The 12,788-nt window shown below is 43.7% G+C and overlaps 1 long non-coding RNA gene across 1 annotated transcript; it reads left to right on the top strand.

The window, feature by feature from the left end:
• Window positions 1-4,279: 4,279 nt before the first annotated feature.
• Window positions 4,280-5,458, top strand: LOC144773403 (uncharacterized). The gene is made up of 3 exons (XR_013599972.1): window positions 4,280-4,398; window positions 4,492-4,579; window positions 5,190-5,458. It is a non-coding gene; the product is annotated as an uncharacterized LOC144773403 (long non-coding RNA).
• Window positions 5,459-12,788: the final 7,330 nt, after the last annotated feature.

The following is a 12,788-nucleotide window of genomic DNA, read 5'->3' as shown; positions in this document are numbered from 1 at the left end:
GTCCTCCTTAACAATTTAGGAATGGTTGCTTTTAACTAGAAGTAGGGGAATTCGTTTTGTAAAAATAAAAACACATGGACATCTTAGTCTGCATACACCCTGCCAACTTTGGCCTCTGTTTACATTCAGTTGTTGTTTCAGGTGAGTCGAGGGGGTGGCAAGGAGGAAGCTTAAAGGGTCATGTTTACAGCCCTGATCATCCAGACTTCTGGGGCCTCAGAGTAATGTCCCAGTGGAAAGGAGTGATCCATGGATAGCATCAAAGAGGTGGCCCAAAGAAGTGGGTGTTATGTGGGATCCATTTTTTTTTTAATTTACCAATGGACAGAAACAGCTTGCCCACTTCCTCAGAGAGCTGCCCTGAAGAAGGGATTGAGAAATGTGGGCCCATTTATTTTAACGGTCCGTCATTACCATTAGTGAAGCAGGTGCATCGGCACGGGGACACTAGTGTGAAGGGCCAGTGCACCCAAATTATGGATGTGTTACTAGCACAATGGAGGGTGAGTAGCCATATTCCTTATTAGCATTGGGGACCAGATCTCCTTTGCTGCATACGGAACAGGTCCCAAGCAATGGCCGGGGTGGGTCAGTAATGGGGAGATATGGGTACTTTTCCTCTTTTTGACAAAAAGGGACAGACAGTCTGCGTTGAGCCTCAGGCCTAGCAATAATGACCCAGTTAAATAGATAGATGATTAGGTATCCTTTGTGCTGGAGGTGCAGTGCCACCGGGGCCCAGGGGGTTGAGGTCCCAATTAAACCCCTCTAATAACTATTTAATATCATTCCTTGCTTGCATTAGGGCTTAATACACTCTTGCTGTGCCAGTGTTGCATTGGGCATGGGCCACACGACCAAAGAGAGGGGAAAACTAAAGCAGAGGAGATATCTTAGCTTTAGTGTTCAGAGAGATGGCAGAAAGGAGGATGGGGTGGTTTTTACAAGGGGCAGAAGAGACTTCCTTCTTCACGAAGGCAGTAGCCCTCATTAGGCCATTGACAAAGCTAATAGCCCTGGCTTGATATAGGTGTAATGTTATGTGTTGTATTATATATCTGGATACATTCACAGAAGCAGCAAATACCAGTCGGGCGCACACTATGCTAAGCATAAATTTTTAGCTTGTGTGTTTTTAAACGACATCCTTAATTACATTGGCCACGCCCCTTTGAGAGAACCCCCAGTTTTTCATCCCATTTAACAGTGCTTTAAATGGGCCGGTACTATCCGGTACTAAGTACCAGCACTTTTTTATTTTGAGAGGGAGATTACCTACACTTCTCAAGAGTGATGTAATACTTTTAAATGGAGAGTATTGGCACTTCTCAGAATGGAGATTAAAGGATTGTATAATAGGAAGGACATTAACAAGCCCAACAACAACCTAACACAAGAGCAAAGAACAGCCCTCGCGAATCTACAGAACAGCGATGAGCTTACCATTAAGCCAGCAGACAAGGGGGGAGGAGTGGTAGTTTTCAACACAAGCCACTACGAAAAAAACATCAGAGATCTCCTAGGTGTAGAGGAACATTATAAAAAGGCCAAATTCACAGACCTGAATACACTAAAACTGGAAGTAGCTGAACTTTTAAATAAAGGGAGAGAAGAAGGCCACATCAGTGATAACGAATATAAATTCCTCTTTAACAACCACCCAGTTATTCCGACAATATATGGTCTCCCCAAGATCCATAAACATTTAGGAAATCCACCTATGAGACCTATTATTAGCAGTATTGGTTCCTTGTTAGAGCCCCTTAGCCGGTACGTGGATTTTTTCCTCCAGCCCATTGTTAAGAAGCAGAGATCTTATCTCAAAGATACCACCCATGCTATAACAACGTTTGAAGGTAGAGGGTTCAATAAGGCGACCCAACTTTTAGTCGTCTTAGACATAGAAGCCCTCTACACCAATATACCTCAAAACGACACTATTGAAGTGATAGCTTCCATTCTAGAAAATGAAGATCTCAAGGGAGGGAACGATCAGTTCATAATGTCATGTATCTACCTAATCCTTAAAAAGAACTTCTTTCTCTTTAAAGACGACCTGTACCTCCAAATCAAGGGGACCAGCATGGGGGCTACCTGTGCCCCTAGTCTGGCATGCTTATATGTGAGTAAGTTCGAAGAGAAACATATTTATAATGAGGTAGCCCCTTTTTTTGAGAACATCACCTGCTGGCACCGTTACATAGATGACATTATTTTCATCTGGAACGGTGCCAGCGGTGATCTCTCAAATTTCTTAGAGTGGCTGAATATGGGTGACCCTAACCTTAAATTTACAGGACACCACAGCAACCAACAACTCAACTTCCTTGATATTATTATCAAGGAAGAAGAGGGCAATCTTAAAGTAGAACTTTACACTAAGCCTACAGACAAAAACACCCTCCTCCTATACTCTAGTAACCATCCAAAATCTCAAAAAGATAATGTACCATTCGGTGAATTCCTGAGACTCCGCAGGAATTGCACCAGTCTAGATGATTTTTATAAACATGCGGAAAATACCAAACTGAAATTAGAAAACAGAGGTTATCCTAAAAAACTGATCAAAAACGCACTCAAACGTGCCCGCTATTATAACCGGGAGAGTCTATTAGACCCACAAAGGAAGTCAAATAAAAACAATTCCACACCTGACAGGATCATTTTTGTTACGCAATATTCGCATCTGAGTAATCAGATTAAGAATATCGTAAACAGAAACTGGAAAATTCTAAATCAGAATAGCGAAAATCAGCTGGATAAACCACTATTTTCATTTCGCCGCAACAAGACAATCAAAAACAGTCTTGTGCACACTTACCCTGCTTTGAAAGAAAAACAACTGACTCTGATAGGACAAGTATTAACAGGTAACTTCAAATGTGGAACCTGTTCCATCTGCCCTCACTGTATTACAGGCAACAACATAGTGTTTAATGGTAAGAAGCTCCAGCCAACCACCTTCAATAATTGTCGCAGTCAAAACGTAGTATACCTCCTCATGTGCCCATGTGACCTCGGCTATGTGGGGGAAACTGGAAGAGAACTACGCACTAGAGTGCTGGAACATAAGTCTGCAATACGCACTTCTAAAATAAATGCACCCCTAACAGAACATTACAGGAAAATGAATCATTCTTGTAACGACATCAGGTGGTTTATTTTGGAAAAGATCAGGAACAACAGAAGAGGGGGAGACTTAGATAGACGCAGAAAAATACGTGAACAATGGTACTTTTGTCACCTTAACACCATAGACAAGGGGCTGAATACTAGAGAGGATTGGGCTAAATGCCTATGAATAATCTGTTACCCTTTTCATATTGAAGCTCTAGATTGAATGTACGACATGCGGATCGAAATTGGCTTCATATATCTCTTTTCCAACATAGGGACCGGACAGTAAAGTAAACACACGACTTTCCCTGGACACCGGGTTTATATGAATCCTGCTACCTGGGTTTTCGAACTATTGGATAACTTTAGTCCATACGAAGCTTTTTGAATTGTCCCCCTGATAAATATAGCTTTCATCCAATACGCCATAGGTATATATATAGAACCTTTTTTCCAGTTAAAAACTTTTTTTCCAGTTAAGATCCCGGTCTAGGAATCTTCCCCCGCAAAGCACAATAAATCTAATGAGACAAGTTAGCGTATTTGATATAGTTGAAGTGCAGGCAACCGCTAATAAATACTGACACCGCAAACTAATAATACGAGTTAAAAGCAAGACTTCCCGCTTTGAAGCGGTCACATGGGCGGCACAATAACGTAATACAAACGGATTCGGCTCCGGCTTAATGTCCCGTTGGAGTAGGTTAACATAGATATTGTGGAACGAGGACCTTAGTGGAACCTTGCCGTCCACACCAAACAAACATCCTCATTGGAGATCCTCGGGACCAATGGGGTTGCACAGACAATAAGCCTTTTTATGCAAAATATCCTCCCTGCAAAAAAACGGGTCTGATTGGTTGTCTAACCCACGCGCCATTAACCAACCAGAGCACATTGCTCTATACTTAAAGTAGTTCCACCGCGCGAGTCGACTACATTCAAACCTGAAACCCCGAGGCAGCGTGATTGATCCGCATTCTAAGGTAAGCCCGCTCCTAACCTAAATTTTGCGGTACTAGGTATAGTTCACAAACTGATGTCTCCCAAGTTGGAGACTCTAGCTTTGGTTAAATATATAAAAAACATTCTCCTAATTAAATCCTTTCTGTTTAAACACACTAGGAGAGAATTGTTCTCCTCTCGAGGCTTCTACCCAGACGCCCGGAATTCATATACATGATTCCCATCTGATTGCGGCAATAAGGACAAGCAACTACACGTGTTAAACCCAACTCAATAGAACTCTCAAATATTAAATGATACCAACTAATTCTGAAGGTATGTGTTCAACTGAACTCAACTAAGACTAGTATGTAACCATACAATAACAAAAACCTCTGACGTAGGGTTCCAATGTGTTTTTTTGAATAGATGGAACACTACTGACAGCTTTGAGAAGTACTTCAACTGTCCACCGCCGTGGTTTATATTAATTTTACTACGACACTCGTAAACACAGGTATATCCTTTGATTTTTGTTATTAAAACGGGTTCAGAAATCCATCAAGTACAGGGCCACTGTGTAGATTTAAGGGTCCTCACTCTGTCACCCGGTACCTATGGATATAATTTGGTCCAGGTTCCCACGTTTCAACTCCAACCTAGATTTAATCCTTATGCAAGGGTGAATTACAGAGAAATGCTTTACTTTTGAATCCTTCCACTTGAATGATGTTTAAGTATCTCTCTTCACCCCGCTACGAGTTTTATAATTATAGTATCCTTAGGGAAAGGGTCTGGTTACCACAAATAACGGTCTTCTACATAGATACCAGAGAATCCATCTTGCACTCACTTTTGTTAATAAATGCAGAGATTGAGTTTTTTTAAACCCCCACCAAGTCAGCTCTGCATTCATCTAAGGGTGTAACATCCGCAGAAGTAGACACAGGACTATAATAATTTGCCTAACGAAATGTTGAATGCACTGTGGTATCTAGTACAATCTTTGTATAGGGGAAATTGTGGATACCTAAGACCAATGTTTCAAGGACTGTATCTCACAACAATGTATCTGTATTCGATTATTGACATAAACAGAACAGTAATTGTATGTACATTTATTATAGGATATTTACAAAGACCCTGAAACAAGACAGACATCGAATTTGTAGTCTTGAAAAAGGTGGAAGAACAATACGGCATAACCACCGAAACGCGTCGACGCCTAAACCCAGTACAATTCAAATCTCCTCCTCCCTTGTCGATATACAAGTCTCAGTGTACAAGACTAGGGAGAGATCAAATTGTAGTATTGAATGTACACCCGGTATTTAACAATTTTCATGTTTTGCAACTTTAGTCTGTCTGTTATATTGTATAGTCTACAAGAAATTGTCCAACTATCTTTTTAGTTTACGAATAATTTTATTTGTTTTTTATGAAATGTATGATGTACAATTGTGAATTGTTTTTATTTTTGTCATTTTTAATAAATGTTTTTGTACTTTTTGAATAACACTGTATGTTTTTGTGATTCTATTAATGAATGCTCTATAGCTAGATTGTAGCTAGATCCAGTATATGTTTCAAGGGAATGGTTTCATTTCTTCAACTTCTCAGAAACAAGCAGGTACTCTGGTACAGGGTACCTGTAGTTCTATTTTTCCATTTCAAGCAGTTCCACGTAAAGTCCTGGGTAGAGCAGCCATTTTCCTTGCTTGCGTTTGAGGCCACACCACCCTTGCTACAGCACTACTCATCCATACGACTTCTTCATGCCACAGAACTCCAGTGGCGCCTTCAATGTCCACAGTATTCTTTAAACAAGCATTGGCATAGCCAATAGGTCTCGCCTTTGGGACCTTATAAGTGCTTAGCCATGCAACAGTTGATGTTGTTGCACCAAGGATATTGTGCTGCATAACTAAACACTTATAAGGTCCAAAGGCGAGACCTATTGGCTATGCCAATGCATGTTATATACTGCGATCACAGTTGCGCTTTTCCATGTTTCAGGAATAGGGCCTCCTGCCGCTATCGCATTTGCAATAACCAAAATGTAAGGTGTCCAACTATGCTTATCCAACAGAAAGGCATCAGCTGAACTTTGTCGGGTTCCTGCAGCATGTCCCCTCGCTGTGGCAAGTAGAGATTTTACCACATCTGCTAGGTCAAGCCGGGGGAACAGTGCTAGCCCAGGGAAAAACAGAGAGATTGTCTGTGTGAATAACGTAATAAAGAGTGCCAAAGTGCTCAACCCATAAGGAGGGGGCAACGTTGTTTGTCACATCACATGCATTAGGACAATCCCTATGAGCCACTATCTCCCAGAATGGTGTAAATCTCTTACCGCACAAGCTTCGTCAAGAGCTGTCCATTTTTGATCATCCCTACCATTCTTAGCTTTAGCCACCACTGCTTTATAGGCGCTACGGGCTACAGGTATAGAAAGCAAAGTTCTGCCTTTCGATTCAAGCTAACTAAGAAGTGCTGGGTGCATGGCTTAAATCGTATTAAGCCCCGAAAAATACACCCAGTTTCAATTAATCTGCAGTTAGTATATTCCCACATATTAAACACACTCAAACTTCAAGACCCTTTGTTGCCCTGATTGCAGGAGGCTTGAGACTAGGGTTTCAATCAGCAATATGGATGAAGTGGAGATAAAAGAAGGAAAGGTGTGAGAATGGGGAAGAAAAGGGAAAGAAGAGAGACAAAGCACAACAGGAAGGGCTAATTATATACATCACGAGTTGGCTTCAGACAAAAGAAAATGCCGCTAGCTGTGGTAATCCTGCCTAATGTGTACATGATGAATGGCTCCAGTGGTCTAAAGCACCAAAGATGCTGCTTCCCTGACGCTATTTATCAACACAGCTGAAGTCCCAGCTGAAGTGGAACAAAAAGACTATTACTGAAGCCAAGAGAAACCGGGGGTTTGGTGAGAAGCTGACATGGCACTCCTTGTTTTTTTAGGGTTTTTTGATCCTCCTTGTAAGTGCATGTCTTTAAGAGGCGTGCCGCCTGCAAACAGAAATTATTGAGCTGACTCCGAAAGCACACTCCTACCTCCTCTCCAAAACTGAAACTAAATTGCAGCTATCTTACCGCAGAGTCTACCCAACGTCTGGGGGACTGAAAACCGCAGCGAGTACACAAGCTTGGTGCAGGGCAAACTAAAAGCACAGCATGTTGAGTATAATTGCACATTGTTAAAAGTATTGGCAGAGGGGGAAAGGACCTGCACACGCCGCCACTGAAGTAAACGGAAGTAGGCAACGGGTGGGTGCTGGTGGTAGGGGTGATCCGCAGTGTGAGGCCTCCGCATGGGCTCGGCATTGGCTCTTCGCCATGTACTGAGAAACCCACTGCTGTGTTTGTGCTCCTAGTGTTGGGGAGGGATCCAAACCCGAGAAGGGAGGGGGAAAAACAAAAACATTAAGAGGAAGCGATGGAAGGAAAAGAAGCCTTTTCCAAGCATTTAAAACTGTGTGCATTTTTACCCCGCTCACTTGTCTCGATGAAACTGCATGTTCTGTAGTGGTGTCTAGCTGTACGTGGCTTCACAGGCCCGGGGCAAACAGCTGCTTTGCAGGTCATGTGGCACCCAATCACGAAACCCGGCACTGTAATAAATATTTTGTTAAACTGTGCTGAGCTACCCAGGCTGAAGAAAACGGCTTCAGTGAGGGCTTAAGATAAAATGCTGCGCCACATGCGATAGTAAAACCTGACCGCAGAGATGTACAAATGGATAATCACAAACTACATAATGCAACGGCTGTCAAACTGTATAATGCAACGGCTGTCAATGATGAACCATCCTGCTGTCCCATATTCTAATCTTTGAGACCCACGCAGCCTCTGGCTCCTTCTCCGCGATGGAGCCAGAGAAAAGCCACTGCAGAGAAAAGAGGCCTTTTTAAGTAAAACTCTGTCCATACTTAATACGGCAGGGGCACTTTAAAAATAACACACTTTACATAGCGTGGACATTGAGTGGAAGGACGGCAGATCCATAAAACGGCTTCGCGAGAGAGTCGCAGTGTATATTCTGAAAGAAAAAAAATGAAGTAACCTGAGACGAGAATGCAGACGTGCGGCCGCGAACGGGAGTTGTGCCCGCCCACAGGTGACATTACGTTTATGATTCCCTTAAGAGGGGCGCACTATTTTACTACCAGTGCGTCATTTACATAAACATGCTCAGATCGCAAGGGCTTTAGAGACGTAGAGAAACAAGCCCAGGAGTTGTATGCGCGAGCGTACACCGCAAAAGTGAAAGTGCATTGCGACCGTGATGCACTTGGTAAAAGTGAAAGTGATCGGAGGTGTGCTGTTTTGTTATGCTTTTCGGAGGATGGGGGTGGAGAAAGTGCTGCTCGGGCGATCGCAATCAAGCGACAGATGGCGGCTGCGCACGTTCACGCTTGCGTGCATGCAAGCTTTAGGCCACCAAAAGCCTGTGGCAGCACTTTGGAAACCCACACACTAAATGACTCGCAGAACAGCGCATGCGCTGACTCAGCGAGACCTAATAAAAAGGGCCCATCACAGGAAGTTACATCAATTCCGTTGACCTCCGTAGTTAAGCACCTCCAGAAACAAAAAACCCAACTTCATGAGGAAGTTTAAACCCTTTTAAGACACCTCTTCTGAGCTTTTTGAGGCCTGTAAGTTAGCTCTGTGGGTTAAGCATAAGCTGCTGAGAAATGTGTACAGCATACGCAACACAGGTCAGAATTATAGCAGAACCATCACTGACTTTCATCTTTCCAACAGCGACAAAACAAATAACTTTGGTTTTGGTGCTAGTAACAGCTGTTGTATACATCACAAGTAAACAGTGGAACCCATGCTGCAACAGTTGAGTGCATAAGGGGCACAAGTGAATGCATTTCTGACCACCATGAGTGCTATAGAGGAACCTAGACTGGGTACAAAGACAAGGGAAGGACAGGAGATGGTGCTTTCGGTGCGATGACAAAGGAGGGCAGCGCTGTAAAATTGGTGTGCCTTAAAGAGCCATCCAAGAAACCCCAAGAGGCGGGGCCTATGATAACTTGGTTATTTAATTAGCAGGCAATAGTCCCATAAGCGAAGCCATGGGACGCCAACGGCAAACACTGTGTGCACCAGGTCACTTCACGCCCTTGTCAAGAAAACCAGTCACGTGACGTTGCACCTCCTGCACAAGACTGGGGGCAGGTACAGTTTGTATACTTCATTTGCCGCCTAGTGTCAGAAATTCATAGCTCCAAAGAGATGTACTTCAGCCCTGCCAGGCCTAGCCCTCTAGCAGCAAGGTAGAGTGATTTGCTGTCTAAAAGAAGGTGCCTCGTTCTTCGTAGGGGGTGGGTTTACACTGCCTTTGTGATGGAAATGGGGGAGCACGGAGAGAAGAGGCGAAGACAAGGGAGGGAGGGGGTTCTACAGCAAGAAAGGTGGAGTGTGAATAGGAGGGCGGCTTTACAAGCGAGGAGATAGGTTGGGGATTGGACAGGTAAGAAGAAGCCAAGAAGAAGCAAGTTGAGGATGAAGAGAAGCTTGACTATAGAGAATGAACGGTAGGCTCGGGAGAAGTAAAAGAAGAAAATGGTAAGAGTGAAATGAATATAAAATGTGAAAGGGTTGGGAAGGTAGGGAAAAGGCGAAGATTATGAAACAAAAGATGGACGAGGAAGGAGTGCAGAATGCCAGAGAGGAAGAGGAACGAATGAGATGAGGAAAAAAGCGGAGCAGGATAAGAGAGAAGGGAAGGGGAGTGGAAGATTTAGAGGGGAGTGTAGAAAGGCGGGGGAGGGGGGTAGGCATGTAGATCTTGGCACTTGTCCCTGATTTACCGCTCAGCTCCAACACCCCACCCCCTTCCGCTGTAAATGGCACGGCGCCCTCCATCACCGGCCCCCGTCACCCGAGCCCTCCATCACCTGTCTGCCAACGCCTGCCGGGCGCAGGGCGATCCATGCCGGGCCGGCTTATTAAGATTTCTGAGGCTGTCGGGCGGTGATTTATCCATCTTATGGCAATTAGGGACGGAGGGGCGGGGGCGGACAGGTGAGGTGGGCGGTGGGGGCCTCAGGCCAGCCAGACGTTAAATACGATGGGTCAGCGACAGCCGCTTATTAATGGCTTCGATTGCTTCGCCATTACAGGCCGGTTAAGGAGCTCCTGGAGTCCGACAGGAGCGCTGCTAGGCGCCCTCATCATGTATACTGCTCGAGATGTACGCACGCGGCCGTCAGGGTCGTGCAAGACACACACACACATATATATGTTGCAAAATGCAATATGCAAACATGAACGATACAGTACATTTGATAACGACTCCATACTATATGTGATATATGTATATATATGTATGTATATATATATTTGATATATATATATATATATATATATATATATATATATATATAATATAGTATAGAGTCATTATCAAATGTAATGTATCATTCATGTTTGCACATTGCATTTTGAACCATGCACTAGCGCTTTATATTCAACAGTCTATTTCATTGCTCATTTTCTCTTGAGGCTGGCCTATTGGTTTTATTGTAATTATGGACCAACTTGGTGGATTCTTGAAAGTTCTAACATGTTTAGCATGCTATATTATGTGTTTATGTTTTTATTTGAATCAAAATAGCTGCTAAATCGCATATGAAATCTCGACAAAAGAAAGGACCTTTTTAGAGATTTTTAGTTGTGGAATTTTTGTAAATACATATGAATTTAAATATGGATTTAAAAAATTGCGAATTGCACATGAATATGTTTGCGAGCTTTGACATTATATCAATTGAGGAATGCCAATAAGGCAATGGATGAAGTAGACACTTGTCAAAAATCCAGTCCCTCCAAATTTCAATAGAAAAAATGCTAATAACAATTGTATGTAAAAGTATTTTTTTTTCTAACAAACGGCGGGCATGCATCTTAAATTGAAAAACGTGAATTTAAAATATAGAAGTGCAGGTACTGTGAACCAGAATAAAAAGAACAAATGATGGACAGAATGCAGAACAATGTCGTACATTCACCCCAGTACAGAGATCTGGGCATAAATCCATCATTTTTTTGCTCACCATGCCATTCCATTTTGGACCAAGCCATACGCAGATCAGTCTTGACCCTGCGCCCAATGGGAACAGTCCAGCCCGAAATGCAAGGCCAAGTCCACCCTGGACTGGAAACAAGCATCCTTGGACCGGTTTCAGGGGTTTTAGCCCTCATCAGCCAGGATAGCTTGACTCCAGCGGCATGGATAGCACGGGACCCACGTCTGGGCATACCCGTCCCACTCAGGGTTGTCAAATGCAAACAACCAGAGTACCTGCTTATTTCTGAGAAGTGCCAGTACTCTCCAATTAAACGTATTACGTCACTCTTAAAAAGTGTCAGTACTCTCCCTCTCAAAATAAAAAGTGCAGTACCGGCCCATTCAAAGCACTAACAGTCGAAAAAGGCGCAAACCGAAACGCGTCCTGTTTATTGTGTGACTCGGTGAATAAATCGAGTCCTTCACCTCTCACACGAGAGGAGTTTGAGCTGGTCACACACACATATATATATATATTAAAACACTTCACTCGGAAATGAGGCCGCTCACCACCGCAGGTTGGTTTCCAAAACCTTTATTTGAGAAACATGCAGCTCACAGGTCCCGTGTTGTCATCCTTGGCCTTACGCGTTTCGAAGCATTGCCGCTTCTCATCAGAGGCCGCATCACACGAATCCAGTTCATTGCGGATACATCCCCCACGTGCTTTTTTATAATTGCAATTGGCCTCAGCTGTGCCCAAATTTCAAAGTATAGTGTTTGCTGGGAGATGTAGTCCTTTTACCACTTTTTTTGCCCTCCAATGGGTTCGATTCATGTGCGCCAGTCCAGGAACTTTTGTAGCCCTCCAGTGTGCTCCGGGCTTGTAAGCGGCATGTTCAATTCTGCTACCTGCAGCGCCATTGCAGAGGAAGCTCGTTCTCTCCCCCGCGGTCCTTAACCCTTCTAGGCAGTGCGATCCCTCCACGGCCGGAGCCACCGTGATTAATCTTAAAACACTTCACTCGGAAATGAGGCCGCTCACCACCGCAGGTTGGTTTCCAAAACCTTTATTTGAGAAACATGCAGCTCACAGGTCCCGTGTTGTCATCCTTGGCCTTACGCGTTTCGAAGCATTGCCGCTTCTCATCAGAGGCCGCATCACACGAATCCAGTTCATTGCGGATACATCCCCCACGTGCTTTTTTATAATTGCAATTGGCCTCAGCTGTGCCCAAATTTCAAAGTATAGTGTTTGCTGGGAGATGTAGTCCTTTTACCACTTTTTCCGCAATGAACTGGATTCGTGTGATGCGGCCTCTGATGAGAAGCGGCAATGCTTCGAAACGCGTAAGGCCAAGGATGACAACACGGGACCTGTGAGCTGCATGTTTCTCAAATAAAGGTTTTGGAAACCAACCTGCGGTGGTGAGCGGCCTCATTTCCGAGTGAAGTGTTCTAAGATATATATATATATATATATATATATATATATATATATATATATATATATATATACAAAGAACACCTCTCCAACAAAGAAGCATGAGGACACAGCGGGGAGCTTTTCGGGGGTTCTTTATTCAGCAGCTTTTTGTGGCATGATGCATTTCTGCTCGCATGAGCCTTCCTCAGATGCCGCAGCTGAAACCAGGTGAGTCCAACCTCCTCCTTGTAATACTAG

This window comes from Lissotriton helveticus, chromosome 1_1 (genome assembly GCF_964261635.1).
Source record: "Lissotriton helveticus chromosome 1_1, aLisHel1.1, whole genome shotgun sequence".
NCBI classification, from domain to species: Eukaryota; Metazoa; Chordata; class Amphibia; order Caudata; family Salamandridae; genus Lissotriton; species Lissotriton helveticus.
The sequence above is the reverse complement of the archived record's forward strand: the minus strand, read 5'-3'. Positions and strand labels throughout refer to the sequence as shown.